Raw genomic sequence first — 15,730 nt, forward strand, 5'->3', positions numbered from 1 at the left:
TGGGGTTTTAACAGGAATACATATGCTTGCCTTTGGGGTTTTTGATTATTTTAGTGTATATTGCTACTTTTGAGCAATCATTTTGGTGGCTGGTCATGCTACATGAGAAATTGATGGTGATAAGGTAGTATACTAAATTTGCTTGTTCAGAAGATGAGTTTCCAAATTTATGAAATAAATTAGTGTTATAAGCCACTAATTTTCTTCACTAGTTTTGTGAAGATAACCAAAATGTCATCTGAATGTGCTAACTTTACCACCAAAGATGCAAAACTTGTCTTTCAAAACAGGTGATGTAAATGGTGCTGTATTTTGGGTCCTTCTTGGTACTTCCCATATCCCATTCTATTTTCTGAGTAGGATGTGACAAAGAAAACGTTGGAATGATCTTCTCAAGAGGAAAGGATGCAGTAATTCTGTGACCAAAACATTTAATTCCTTTCAAAGAATCTGAGTTTACATCAGTTTGCATTGAGATTGGGATTGCCAGTGATGGTGGCTGACAATTAGAGATCAGCAAATATTATGAGTTGTTATTAATTTCCCTTACTTTTTTATTCTTGTGCCAATGGAAAAACTTTCTGTCAAAGGAGTCAGTGCTTAGCATGATCATGGCATTTAGCATAATTGCTCAAAATTGTGTATCAGCTTGTTCATAAGCAGCCAAAAAGCTCACATAATATGTAGCTAAAAAATATCTCAAAGGCATGCTTCAAAATCTCCAGATTACCTATTTTCCCACCTGCCTTAAAACATATATTATCTATCCATTAAAGTTAATTATACAATGAAGAACCATCACTGGAACAAGCAGTCAGAACATAACATTGAGTTCCATTTATCTTCAGTTGTGAGTGCAAGAAAAATAAATGCAAACAGGGAAGAGAAGGTATGTCAGCAGAGACAAAGCCAAGGATAACCACATTTAGCGCTAAAAAATGTCTGACTTATTTACAAAATTCCACCTGTGAAAAACAGTCTTTTCTGGGGTTTCTGGCTCCTCTGACATTTGATTTAAGCTGGAATTAATCAGCCCTTATTAGAACTTTGGGGGAATGAATTATACTTAATAGATGTATAGTATGTGTACCTGATATGCATGCCAGACTGTATCCCCTATTACTAACATCCATTATGTTGATGAATAGCAACTTAAACCATAATTTCTTAGACCTATAAATTTTCAGTTCTAATGTGCTTGTAAGTTTGCTGTGTTTGAAAGCCAAGGTAGTAATGTGACAAGAGTGGCTCACCTACTACCAAACCTGTGACATGGCCAAGGGCAGGGGTGGCTCTGGGTCTTGGTGGGAACAGGAGAAAAAGCGGAAGGAAAGAGGAAGCAAAAAGCAACAAGGCAACATGTTTTAAAGACTTTCGGTGAATTAAGTTCTTCTACTAAAGCTGTTTGTGGTGTGGCAAACTCTCAGGATGGATACATTCTGGCAAAACTGTAGTGCAGCTGGAAATACTTGCCACTGGGCTGGTTTTTGTGTGTTTGGCAGGAAGCAATGATTTAGGTTTCATCTTCAGAATATATTTTTATGCAGGGTTTCAAATTACAGTCAGGAGTGAAATAAAAGTATTTGACTAACTCGTCTTTTTTTGTGTGCTCCTCTCTATCTTGAATGATAGAACAAACCCAAAATATGAAGTGCCTCTATCAAGACATTCTCAACTCTTTTGAGTTTCTGTAGGATCATCAGTAGTATCCCATACTTATTTGGCAAAAATGTGCAGGTCTGATGAGAAGTGGTCAGGGTCTTCCAACTGAAGTTGTTACTATGGACTTCCATCTGGAACTGTGGGAACAAATCTGGGATGCTTGAGCATGGGCTCTAGTTTCCTCAGTAACTAGGTGTCATTGTCTAAGGAAATAGATGGCCCAAGAGGAGAATTAGAGAGGCTGGCTCTCTCTGTTTTGTTTTTTTTCTTTTTTTTTTTTTTCCATATTCCTTCTCTTTTTAAATATGTGTGGTGAATCTCTCTTGAAACTTCATTTGTCTAGAAGTAGATGGCACATTGCAGGAGAAAGTATCTGGCTGCTCCCAGGATGAGGGGCCTGAGTGTGTGTTTTTGAATGCATTTGAGCAAATTTTTGGCTGACAGATTTTCTGTTGGAAATTAAATTTTGACTATAGAGAGCATGATGATGAATAGCATCCCTGTTTTGTGAATTTCATTTAAGTACTGAGCTTTTTTCAAATTAAATGAAAAATACTTTTTGGTCTTGTGACTAAATGTGTCCTGACTAAAATAAAATTATGTGTTTTACCTAACTGCTCAATAACAAATGTTGCCCTCTCCTGTGTCTGATGCTTATCGGAATCTCACAGGATATGTATTGACCGGAATAAAATTTGGCTGCATATCACATTGTCTTACATAGTCATAGTCAGGACTTCACCCATAGAAAATCTGAGGACAGGTGAGAAAGAAAGGTGTTGTCTCTTGATAACCTGTAGATCAATTCTACCACATTCTTTAGAAGAGGGTCCCAGTTAAGCCCTGTAACATTGATTCATGGATAAAAATAAACATCTTCAGAGAGACAGTGTAATAAAATTAGCTTAATTTTTTCAGGATTCACTGTAGAAAGGGAGTATTTCCCAAAGAGTTCAAAAAATTTCTGTTACTCTAGGATTTTTTTCATAATAAAATGTAAATTATTTTAATGTAGGCTACTAATTTTAATCACTAAAGTAGTCTTATTTCCTTTAATAATGTTTTATAAAGCATTCTGAACAATGTCAAGGGAATGAGACCATTTTGAGTTGCAAATTAACCCCTTTTGGTAATTGTTCATCTTTAGAGGTAGAATGACTCACAGGATACTTTAAAACTGAGAGTATGAACTAATAATATTCTTCTCACTAGACTGGCAAGAACAGGTCTACTGTCCTAACATGCACACCTTGATTTGTCTAAAAGTGTAATCAAGTCTACTTCATGCTGCCCTTACAGGGTTTTGTTTAACCTTAATAGGTTTCTCCATTAGAGATTTATGCCCCAAAGGTATTATAATGTATTTTAGTATTGCACTCGAAAGGAAACAGTTACAGTACTTGCATACAGCAGTATATTGAAGACAAAGGTACATTTTACTATTTTTTGAGCAATAAATGTGAAGCATAGAATAATGAGATAATCAGGCCTCCAATTAGATTGGTGATTGTGATTCAAAGTTGGGTCCTGTTGGGTTTTATGAAATCCTGTAGGATTTTAAATTTGCCTTGGCTGACTTTTGACATGATCACTGTCAGTGAGTCACTCACAGTTTTTTCATGAATTGAAGTGTTGAGTATATTTAGTACATATGGGGTTTCAGATCTCATTTAAAAGCAAGGTTCTAGACTGATGAGTGCCAGAACAACTTAGGGACACCAAGCCTAAACCTATGAGTAAACAAAACCAAGCAACAGGAAATAATTTGTTTTTCTCTTCTGCTTTCCTTGACAGAAGTTTTGGACATATCTTACTGCTATTATTAAGGTTTTTACTAACTTCAAAGTAGCGCTCAGATTTAACTGCTCATTGATTTCTTGTTACATATTGCAATCACCTTTTGGTGAATTAAGGATCTTTGAGGTTTTGTACCATTCTTTTTTGGCAACCTTTTTCAAAAAATGTTAGAATAACACCTCAGCTGGAACTGTGTGAGATTAAATTGCAGTTGCTGGAACGATTGTGTTTCCGCAATTCTAAATAATTAGGCACAATGGATTTTTTGGGGTTTTTTTTTTTACATTTTGCCAATGTGGAAATTAACTTTTTCATTACTCTCTTGTCCTCAGGAGTAGCTGCCCCTCCTCTGTTTGACTCAGTTATCTGCTGTAGCAGTTTGTGGGGACAGTGTGAGTCCTTATGTGTGTTATTCTAACAGGTCTCACAGGTATTTTGGTCTTTCTCCACCAGAAAGAGAATTTCAAAATTCAGTGAAAGTTCTTGACATTTTTAAGAAGGGATGGAGAGGCAGTGCTCTAAAATATCAGGAAGTTTACATTTATATACACACATAGACATTTCAAAGCTATTGCATAAGTAAAATCTTCGCTAGGATTACCTTCATCTTGCAGTTTCATAATGAAACTCATATTTAAAAAAACTTGCCCAGAAGGCTATCAAGACACTGAGCATGATCTACTAGTGAGAAATTACTCCTCATTTCCCTCCCAGGGGGAGGCCTTAGAGTTATGTGGAATTTTTAGATTTTTATTTTTATGCCTTATAGTTTACCTGAAATTGAGAAAATCTTTGCCATAAATTTAAAAGACAAATAAGCTCTCTACAAAATATAGCAAAGGGTATAATTATATTCTCATCATTATACAGGGGAGGCATTTATGGGTAATTGGTGGTTTACGTAAGCTGTTATGCTTGCCTCTTTTAAGCATAGCTGCTTTATAGAACAGCTTCAAGTGTGGGTTTCAGCCCGTTTTTTAACAGCAAACTCATATTTCTGTAATTGTTGCTGTGAACATCTGCAGCTGATGTGATGGTCTTAAGCTGAAAGGATCTGTCCTATCAAATCAACACAATATTTGTGGTTATCAGCATGATTTTACAATTAGCTTTTAATTAAATGTGGCATTGCTCTTGCCTTTCCAGCTTCCGAGGCAGCACTGTTTCTGTCGTTGAAAATCCAGCTGTTGTCCTTTGAGGCTGCTCACCCTACCTCAGACTCCTCTCATATTTTCAGTATGCCATTTAAGCTACTGCTTTGCCCTGTCTAGATGTTCTGGATCTACTGACTTCCTTTGCTCAGTATTTACTACAGTTAACAGAATTAAATAGAAACCTCAACTCAAAATCTTTGGCATAAAGTTTGTCCACTGCTTTTCTTCTAGTTTTTTGCATTTCTACTTTTAAAATATAGCTGACCTTTTCTTATAACATAAAGTTGTAGGAACATATGGTGTTGCTGACAAAAGTGTGTTATGTCTTAATATCTTGTCTGATATCTGAGCAATAATGCTGCCCAAAAGTTTCAGCAAATGGATTCTGAATTTGTAGAAGAATAGTTATCCTGATTTCACACTGAACTACTTGGACTGAGTACAGGATTTTCAGTTGCTGTGTATTAAACCACACAGAAACAAAGCTGCGTATGTCAGGCTTGCTATCTGTCAGTGTAGGCAGCAGTGAATTACTCACTGCAGGTGAGATAAAAGTGGTTAAAAGATTTGGTGCTAATGAACAGCAATGGAAGTAAAACATGCTTTTCCTACTAAGTATTTCACTGTGAAAAAAAAGCAAAGAAACCATGTATTTTTGTTCATAAGATCTTGACTTGAGTACAACAGAAACAATATGACCAAAATGTTGTGGCAATTTCTGTCACTGGCTGTTTTGATTCTCAAAGTGGCGTAGCTATTTAGAGAAGTGTCGAGGAAAAGCAACTGTTCACCCTAAGGCAAAGAGGCTGGGTTAAGTTGTTTAGGTTTAGAGGTTTAGATTTTATTCCTACTTGGGATAAACGCAGACGTGTAAACAACATCAGGGTAGAGTGTAGGGCAGGACAACTTAATGCTATTTTAAGTACAGTGCAACACTGGCCGAAGCCAGTGGCCAGGCTAGTTTCTTATGTCATCATGAAACTTTTGATTTGTGTGTTCCTAAAAGAAAGATGACATATTTTGTGTGTAAATGGGAATTGCACAAGGACTGCTTTGTAACTTGGATTCTGGATCCAACCACTGCTATCTAAATAGTATAAAACATGGTAGTGGCTTTCGAGAAGATCCTCAAGGCCTTGCTTGTCTCAGTGCTTACTGGAAGAAAAAAATTACATATTCAAAATCTTGTCAGCATCTCTGGTGTGGGTTTTCCTCTCTGTCTCTCCATATTTAGTATCTTTCAACTCAAAGGCTGCCACAAGTCTGACAATGTTCCTGCTCACTCTGAAGGGACAAATGTACTTCAGCACTGGGTGAATCAAAAGGTTGATCAAACTACAAGTTTTCTGGTAAAATTACTGTGGTTTTGAATGCATATTCCTATGACTGAAAAAAGTCCCCAAACTGAACTTAATATAAATTTATCCAGTTGTCTGCATGTTGGCTCTGTTCTTGGTTTGGTTTTTTTTTTTGAGAAGTAGTTCAAAGCTGTTGTGTGTTAGCAGTTCTTGGTAAATCCCAAGTGCTGTAAATTCCAACTTCTTTCAGGTACAGTTATGATTAAAAAAAAATTCTGTGAGGTTTTATTCAGCTCTTCAAAATAGAAGAGAGAGAAGTGAAGAGCCATGATTTAAGACAAAGATTGTGATTGAGCAGTAAGTGCATTTGGCTATGTTCCTGTGGCTGTTTAAGAAATCTAGTGATTTGGGATTTGCTTTATTTTAAGAATCCCCTAGCTTTGAAGTCAGTAGCTAGATGCCAAATTACCTAATTTGAAACTGATGTGTGCAACTCAGAGAAGAGAGATTCCAGCAGCCACAGCAGCTTCTCTGGTGGTTTCCCAATTCTGTGAGATGTAATAGTGAGATGTAGAAAGCCACTCTCCAGTCTGCATTCAAACAGTGGTCTTTCTGCTGGGACTGACAAATGAGAAATGTTACGTGCTCTAAGAAGTGAACTGAGGCCACCAATTCTTCCCATATGTCACTGAGCTGCTGCCAGAAGTTAATGACTTTTAGCCATTACCATTCTGAGCTTTCTTTATAATGAACAAATAGTGACAAGCTACCTAGCTCATTAATTCTAGAGCTATGAAAAGCCATTTTTAGCTCTCTCAGAATTATTCCATGCCTCTAGCAGAAGGATTTTACTGCTTCCAGAAGGCTGAACGATGTTTGGGAAGCAGACTTCTGGAAGGATGCTAGGCAAGCAGACTTCTGTTCAGTATGGGTTGGCTTTTAAATATTTTACTTTGCAACATATCTACAAGTGAGGAAATATTAACTTTGTTCAGTGCTTGGATTAATAATAATTTCTACTTTCAGTTCTTACTTTTAGAAGAGAAGCTAAAATTATTTAAAATTAAAATTTTAAAAAGTCTTATGGCAACGAGTAGTGGGACTCCTGGCATCATGTGGGACAGACAGAGGAAGGATGTACTTTCAGGTCACAGATGTGCTCCAAAAGATGTCAAACTTGCAAACCTGCACATCATAGACAGGAAAGTATGTAACAGGGTACAGGAGCTCATCCATAGTGAAACCAAAACCCAAACTGCTTCTTGCTAGTACTGGAGCTAGCTAATTTCCAGCTGTGTTTCTAAAGCCACGCCTACTCCTTCCCCACCTTATTTTTCATTCTTTTTGCATGTAATATGAGAAATTTCCTTCCTTTGTGGGAAATACTGGTCTGAGCTACATGTATGCTCTCAGAAGCTGTCCCAGAAGCCCATTTCTACCTGAGTCTGGAGGGTGTCAGTGAGAAACAGACTAAAGGACTACACCCTTTTGAATCCTTAGATCCATGTAATGGTCCAGGGCTCATATGTGTATTACACTATCATGGAATCTACCATGAATTTGGCCTCAAATACAAAAGGAATGTTTAGTGGGAATGCTTCAGGGCAACAGTTTAGTCTCTGTATAAGTCTATGGTGACATTTAATCAACAAGTTTTTGTATTCTGTGCTTTGCAAAGGAGGCAGAGAAGGAACACAAACTGTGCCAGACTGAATCACCAGCACCAGAAACCCATACCCTGTATCAGATTTTACTTGCGCTTCCTGGGTTCTGCTGATATTTTTAAAATTGATTTGCATCCAACTAATTGATATTGCTTTCAAACACAGTGTTAGTAGCTGAACTTCAGTGCTCCAGCCCACTGTGTTAGGTCACATTTCACTTCTGTAGTAAGTGGATCAAAACACAGTTCACTGCCGACAAGATAGTTTCTTATGTCTTGCGTTATTAAAAGCATTATTACTGAACATGTCAGACAAGGTCTCCTTCTCCTACATGCTCTCACGTGCTTGCTCTCTTGCTGGCATTTGCCCTCACTGCTGCTCTTGCAATCACTGTTGCCTGCTCTCATGCACTTCGTTGCTCTCCTCATGCTCTTTCTCACTTGGTCTTGCTTCCTCTTCTTGCTCTCTCCCCCTCTCATCCTGTCTCACTCACCCTCACTCTTTATCATGCCCTCTTGCACACCGCCTTTTACACACAATTCTCTTTCACTCCATTTCCCCATTAAGCTGTCAAAGCCAGATGCCTGATTTCCAGCTGCCTAGAAAATCCTTTAAAATACCTTCTCAATTCATAAACACTTAGAGATGCACAGTCATACGCTGTAGGCCTGTCTCTCATAGCCTCAATTACCTTGTACATACTGTTACGGCAAAATGGTTTTTTCTAAAATGTGAGATAATGAATTGGATTGTAGACTGACTCCCATTTTACAATATCAGCACCCACATTTTTTCTGTAATTACAGTCCTGGAAGACTTTCTGGCTCTTCTTTCTCCTGCGAACTAAAGCTTGGTGTGTATTGTCCATATGATTTTTGGCTTTAAGTAGCCCCAGTCAACTTTTCAGCAGTTTCAGCTGTCTGACATACATAAAAGTGAAGATCTACTTTTATAAAGTTTTTTAGGATTTTTAAGTTCTGAAATTTATTTTCTTTATTTCTTGTAAGAAACACAAGAAATGTGAAATGACCTCATTATTCATACTTTCTTCACCACCTTTTTTTCCACCCCAGTAAGCAAAATGAAACAAGACCAAAGGCTGAATATTTTTCTATTTTGTCAGAAATCTGTTTCCTTCAAAACCAAGCCATTCTTATTTATTAAAATGGGCAGACAGCTCAAAATCACTTGTGTAGGTGTGTTGGTTTAATTTACTCAATTTACTTCATAAAGTGGGGAGCATCTAATTTAATTTATTTTGTAGAATAAGTCTTAGATGTGAAATTGTGTTTGTATTCTCAGAGACATGACACAAGTGATTTCTTACATGTCTTTGTTGTTGAGGGAATTCTCAGCACTCAAAGACTCAGGTCCCACACAGTAAACTCCATTTCCTTGAAGTGTCACATGAAAATAAACCACTCCTATATCTGTGATTTTTCTGCCTGTGATTGTTCATTTAGCAAGTACAGGTTTTGTATGCAAGAGGCATACAAAGAAATGGGGAGGTTAAAAAAGGCCTTGCAAAGTATAAAGAGAATACTTTTTCAGCTGAAGTGTGTTCAACTCAATTAAATTAGTCTTAAGAGTAATTTACAAATGTCATTATAAATTTATACTTGAAGGTCAGAAGTTCTAAACCTTGCTTAAAATCTGACTATACTGCATTCATGTGTTTAATTCTAAAGTCCTAGGAATAAATCTTTTGGCTGATTTTCATAGGCTGTGGCTGGATCAGTGAAGGCTGTGTCTTTTGCAATAAATATTGGAAAATACTTTTTTTTTGTGATGGGCAAGCAAACAAGCTAAAGCTGTGTCTAAAGCTAAACTTTTTGTTTTTTTCACAAAACAGATGAAAAAGCTAATGGGATTTTATATTTTGCAGTTGAGTGCATAGCACTTAAGACTATCACAAGCTGTAAATGCCCCACTGTTCTGTTTTTCTTGCTGAATTCCTAAGCACATACATTTTTTTTTCTGCTGGAGAGCCACAAGAGTATAGGATATACACCTCAGCAGGATGTTCTGGGTCACAGAGAGAAATAGATAGGATGAGGTTTTCTGACTAAGACTGACTAGAGACTGATGCTGTTTCTAAATCACTATATACAATTGCATACAAGGACAAGTAACTTTGCTTTCATGCAAACATTGTCTTCAGAATATGTCTATGGAGCTTGTAGATAGCTAAAACATGTTTGACAAAGCCATTTTGACCATCCTTAATGATTAAATGTGGCTATTAACGTAAAAGGGATTAAATAATTACATGTTATAACATTTTATATGCAATTACCTTCCAGTGACCCTTGCCTTTTGGCCCAGGAATTTGTGACAGAGGTCAACAGCAGAGTTGTTTTTAAGGATATTTTTAATAACTTGAAAAACTTATTTTGTTATATTCCTGGCACAAGTTTAAAAGAAGCACAGAAGATGTGACCAGGTTTTATTTTATATATTTTTCTGAATTGTGACAGTTGGATATTATCAGTATGCTGTCTGTTAGCCAGTATTGTAACACTCTCAGCAATAATTCATCTAGTGGAAATATTTCACTAAACTCTAATTTCTGGTTCTCAAAAGAATTTGAAGCTTCTAGAGTTTTGTTTCTTTTTTTAAAAAACTAACTGTTGCAGTCCTTTTCTACAGTGGGTATTTCTACAGCACAAATGGGTACCTCAAATTACTACAAATATAAAAGCTAAATTGTCTTGACATGAGATGTTCAGGGGTAGATTCTGCCAGTCCTACAGGGATCATTTAATGAGTGCATTAGTTTCTGGTATATTTTCTTCAATAACACAAGCAAACAGTTTTTTTTATTTTTTAATAACTTGATTGAAGACAAGGTAAGTCTTTTCAACCATTAAAGGAGACTAACATGCATGCTCCTTCTTCATAAAAGCAATGAAATCCTGTATTTTCTCATGTGATCAACATTTGGCTGGGTTTTTTTAATCCAAACAAAACTATACCATAACAAAAAAGCACTTCTGCCACATAAAGAGGAATTTCCTAAAGACATTTGGAGAAAGGGAAATAATATTTGAGAGTAATTTTTAATATAAATCTGATGTAGTGCTCAGTCATACTGTGGTTTTGCCTTTTCTATCAAAAGAGTCTGTGGAACCCTCTTGTTCTTGGGGAGTAGGAGATCATAAATGACCGCATAAATGACCCTGGAGTCTGATACCTGCCTGGTTTTCATCCCCAGTGGACTTTGCTGTTCCTGAAGCAACTCCACAAAATACAGCAAGGAGTCTGCTTCCTAAACAAGATGGCCCCTAGAAATGTTTTCCTTTTGTTTTCAGCAAAATCTTTACTCTAAGCAGATGTAGAATTCATCTGTAATAATGCAGTGTGTATTTAAGATACTACAAATATCCTTGAACAACCTTTAATAGGACATAACAGTCTTCAGGATGTGTTGGTAAAGGTTTCCCAGAAGAGACTATACTTCAGCTAGAAAAGGGCAAACCTGCCAACTTATTTTGAGATTAGAAGCACAATCAGTGGGAATGTTCCACCAAATGCACAAAGAGATATTGAAGATAATACTTCATCTTCAGATGAAGCATTGCCCTTTCTCCAAAGTAATATCTAATTATTAATGCTTGCCCAAGAATAGCTGTGCTGCTTCATGTGTCTCACCTTTTCAATACCTGCACTTTTAGACTTGGTCTTTAGGAATGGTAACATCCCCCATAACCTTTAGAGTTTAATTTTTGCTATAAATTATGTAAAGAAAAATCATTTATTAACCACTAACAATGGAGCTAGCAGGTCACTCTTGACAGTGACTAATAATCTTCAAAGAGAACTCTGTGATGAAAAAACAATTGCTGAGACACCAGTGGCAGCAAATCAGAAAATTATTAGCACACATCATATTGTCACAGCAAAAACAGCATGACCAAGTCTTTGTTGAGAGAGTAAGGGATTTAAGAATTTAGGGGAGATGCATTCAAAAAGCTTGGCTTTCTCACTGCAAGTAATGGATATGGATGAAATGGTTACATGTGTCAAGGGGAAGAAAGGGCACAATTATCCATGGTAAACAAGCTGTAGCAGTTTTATCTTCACTTGATACTGATAGTTTCTACTGGTTACTTCAGCTGTGCAATGGAACTTAAGTGAGCAAAGCACTGACATTTGCAGCAGTTATAGAGAATGAGAGAAAAACACAGTAAATTCTATGCTTTTGTAGATCTCCATGCCTCAAAAATGTGAGCAGGTGGTATTTTCAAACATGTGAACAGTTATCTCTCCCTCCGTAAGACCAATGATCAGAAAGACTTGGATTCTGGGAGTTTGTGTTCATATTTTTTGTTTATGGGAAATCTGTAATTCCTGCTCTTCAGTAGGTGCAGGAGACCTATGAAAAGCTTTTTCTTATTAGATATGTCATGAGCTGTTCAGGTATTTCTAAGCATTAAATAGGTGATGTGTTTATAAAAAAATGAAGAACTGGGCTAACCTTGAGAGTTAGTAAATGGATAAACTCAATGACGTATTTTGATTTGTTGTCTCCATCCCATCTTTGCTAGCCCTGCAAAATTTTGTCTCTTTCTATTCAGTGTTGCAAGAACATGCATATTGTAAGTTACTTAACAAAAATTCTCTGATTCTTAGTTAAGCTACAGATGTGCAAGGCTCCTGATGTTAGCTTAAGGCTCAGATTTATTGCAATTTCAAGCAGAAGCTCTCTGCTTTATATAGCAGAAGAAAAAAAAGACTTTTTTATTTTCCCCTTAAAGGTCATGTTGTTTTTCAGAAAATGTCCTCAGTATTTCTCCTTTAGTCACATTGGGATATTAACCTCTGAGGGCAGAAGCACAGCAGGCTTCCTACAATGGTCTAATTGCTCTTCATCCCCATTCAGCATGATGTGCTGTTTCCTACCGGACTGAGGAGCAAAATTTACAAGATTACTAGGACCAGTCATCTTGTTCCAGCACAGCCAATTCATGGATATTCGTGTTACAATCTGTAGGGATTAGTTGCTTCATCCTTCTAGAAATGGAATTGAATAGAACCTGATTTTTCTGAGATCCTGATGTCTAAAAGATGGCCAAGAGTAGACAAATTAGTGAAACAATTCATTAGACAAGTGGACAGGGAGATGGACTGGAAAGAAAACTGCTGGCCTCAGCATATTGTGATAGTGACTTGAATTCTTGCTGGAGGCCAGTCACTGGTAGGATACCCAGAGATCAACACTGGGGGCAGTACATTATTCCTGACCTAGACAACAGTACAGAGTGTAGCCTGAGAAAGTCTGAAGGAAATATGAAAGTCTGATGGGTGGATCTGATGGTGGATACACAAAATATCTGTGCTGCTGTCTGAAGGTATCTTGACAGGCTGAAGAAATGGACCAAGGAGAAGCTCATAAAGTCCAACAAAGATACATGCAAGATCTAGAGGAGAATAACTCCACGCACCAGGACAGACCAGGGCCTGAGAAGCAGCTTTGAAAAAAAGTGCTGGGGAGCCCAGTGGACCAAAACCATTAAACATGAGGCAGTAATAAACCTCATGGCAAAGCAGGCTGCATTTGGAAGAACACTGCTAGCAGTTGTGACTCTTGGCTCTAGTCATGCCTGCTGCATCAAGAGTTCTGTGTCCAGATCTTTCCTCTCCAGTAGAAGAGGAGACATGGATATACTGGAGCAAAGGGCACAGTGATTAAGTGAGTACATACAGGGACATATAGAGAGAAGCTGAGAGCTGAGATGGTTTACCCGTAAGTGAAGGCTCAGCACAAAGAAAACATTTTGCTACAGAGTCAGAACACTGGAATAAAGAGAAACTCTACTGCCTGGAAAAGTTGTGGAGCCTCCAGCCTCTGAGATATTCAAAACCAAACAGTTCATGATTCTGGACAACTTGCTGTATCTTGAGCTGAGGGGTTTGGACCAGGCAATCACCCGAGATTCCTTTCTGAGACAAGGTGTGATTCTGTAAACTTGGTACAATCCAGGAATCCCTGGTACAGTGCCAAATGGAAACAATTACAGCCTTTTCATGGAGCATTAGGCCAGTGGTTATTTAGCCTGAACGTAGACACATTCTGCTTTTGTCTAGACTGATCCAAACAAATAGGAAGAGAACTATAGTTTTATTGTGCCAGACCTGTTTTCTAGCTTTTTCCACAATATTGACTCACTTAAATGGAGATAGAAATTAAGTTTCAAGTGCTGAAAATATCCAATTAATAGAGATTGCTGAGCAACTCTTTTGCAAAGCTCCTAATCTGCAAACACTTTTCTAATCGATAGCTACTTCTGTTCAATATAACCCCAAGGTGACTGCATTCTGTCAGCTGAGAGTGAGACGTGGACTTCTTGAAAATCTGGAAAGATTCACATCTTCAGGAAAAAAATTAATTCTTTTTTTTGTTTGTTTTACAATACATCCTACAGAGTAGCATGAAATTCAGCATTCCTCATTCCTTACATTTATTGGTATAATCATCTCTTAGTTGCACAAGATTTCCAAAGCACTCTTTTTCTACAGTTCATGCTATGATTCAAGGGTCATTCCCTGATAGGACATCTCTTGGTGTGTAAATGCTTGCACACCTTCCCCAAATTCTTTAGTCCTCTCCTTCAGTCATTAACTAAGTCCAAGCCAAGAAGTGACATGTCTTGAGAAATTCCAGTGGTGCTGTGAGTGGATTGAGATATATTGGCAAAATTCAGCAATGTGCACTACAATGTATTTTTGCTGTAGTAAGTTTTAACCTGCATTTCATTATGAGGAAAGCCTCTATGAACTCACCTGCAGTGTACAGTGGTATGATTAATGAATATTCATGCAGAGAAAATAGTGTCTGCTCTGACAGACAGAACAGTAATTGGTTTCAGGATTGATGAACATTTATGCTGCAGTCTACCCCAGACAGTGCATACTGGAAACATTAGCACCCTGCTTCCCTTGTCAGAGCTCAAAATGAGTGGAAACAATTTTTTAAGTTATTTTTTCTGTGCAAATTTTTAATTGTTAATTTTACACTATTTTTCTGCCAAGTCTCTCTCAAGGTGGCAGAAGATTACTGTATGTGGTGAATTTCTTAGTGTTGTCTGGGGAAAAGTGTCACTGGTTCAGATGATGCTCCTGACTAGTATGGAATTGCTTTTATTTTATTTCAGGGTGCATTAGAAGTAGCTGTTTTTCCTCTGTGACCCTGATCAGAGAGACACCAGTGCTCAGCACCTGTCACTCAGGCAGTGGGAGCAGTAAAGCTCATTCAGCACATTGCTCCAAAAGGAGCCACGGTCACACCAGGTCCCCTGAAATCTCTATGCCCATAAGATAAAGATAATCAAACAAGAGGAACACCAAGGAAATGGCCAAATTTACAGATCCTTGAAGGGGAAAAGAAGAGATGGATAAATTTCAGGCTTCCGAATAGCTTCTCTGTTACATCTTTCATTTATTGAAGAGAGATATCTGTTCAAAAGGTATTGTAGAGAAAGGATTAAGTATTCAGGCAACAACAATGTGCTACAACCTGCAAGACAGAGATATCTGTTACAGGAATGCAGTGGAATTCCAGATTGAATGGCTGAATTCTTGCATTCAAAACTGAAATGCTGTATATGAAACTTGTTTATTTGCAACATGTTTTTCCCCAAATGAATCAGTATTTCAAAGGCACTTACTAAGAAAACCAGATGGATTTACAGATAGAACAGGGCTGTTATGGATTTAATGTCATATTTCTGTTGTTTGAGAGAAAGTAGGAAAAATTACCCTGATATGTAAAATTACTGATTAATATCTAAGTACTTACACATGACAATCATTGGGTAAATCCCTTCATTTTACTGCAGGGATTACAGAGAAAATGTAACACACAGAAAAATTTCTGTTAATCTATCCATATAACAGTGGAGATATGAAATCCTTAAAAGGCTGAAGATAGACTGCATAAGACTGTCCTTAGTCAGCTTATTTTAAAATACAGTGCAATCACATTTAAAACCAATTTAGCTCATTGATCAGGTGGAGGTTGAGAGATGAATAGATTTTTTTTAATCATTAGAGTAGCAATCCTTTGTATCTGACTCTTACCCAATGGCCTGCCATGTGCCTTGTGAACATGATTTCATCAGTTCTTGCAGGGCAGCAAAGCTGTACTATAAGATGC

At 37.3% G+C, this 15,730-nt stretch overlaps 1 long non-coding RNA gene across 4 annotated transcripts in view; it reads left to right on the plus strand.

Annotated features, from left to right (window-relative positions):
• Positions 1–15,730, plus strand: part of LOC139592977 (uncharacterized) — a 124,353-nt gene that overhangs the window by 79,827 nt on the left and 28,796 nt on the right. The gene's annotated exons all lie outside the window — the stretch shown is intronic.

Source organism: Agelaius tricolor, unplaced genomic scaffold (genome assembly GCF_023055355.1).
Source record: "Agelaius tricolor isolate 1412-34295 unplaced genomic scaffold, bAgeTri1.0.p SCAF_9, whole genome shotgun sequence".
Classification (NCBI taxonomy): domain Eukaryota; kingdom Metazoa; phylum Chordata; class Aves; order Passeriformes; family Icteridae; genus Agelaius; species Agelaius tricolor.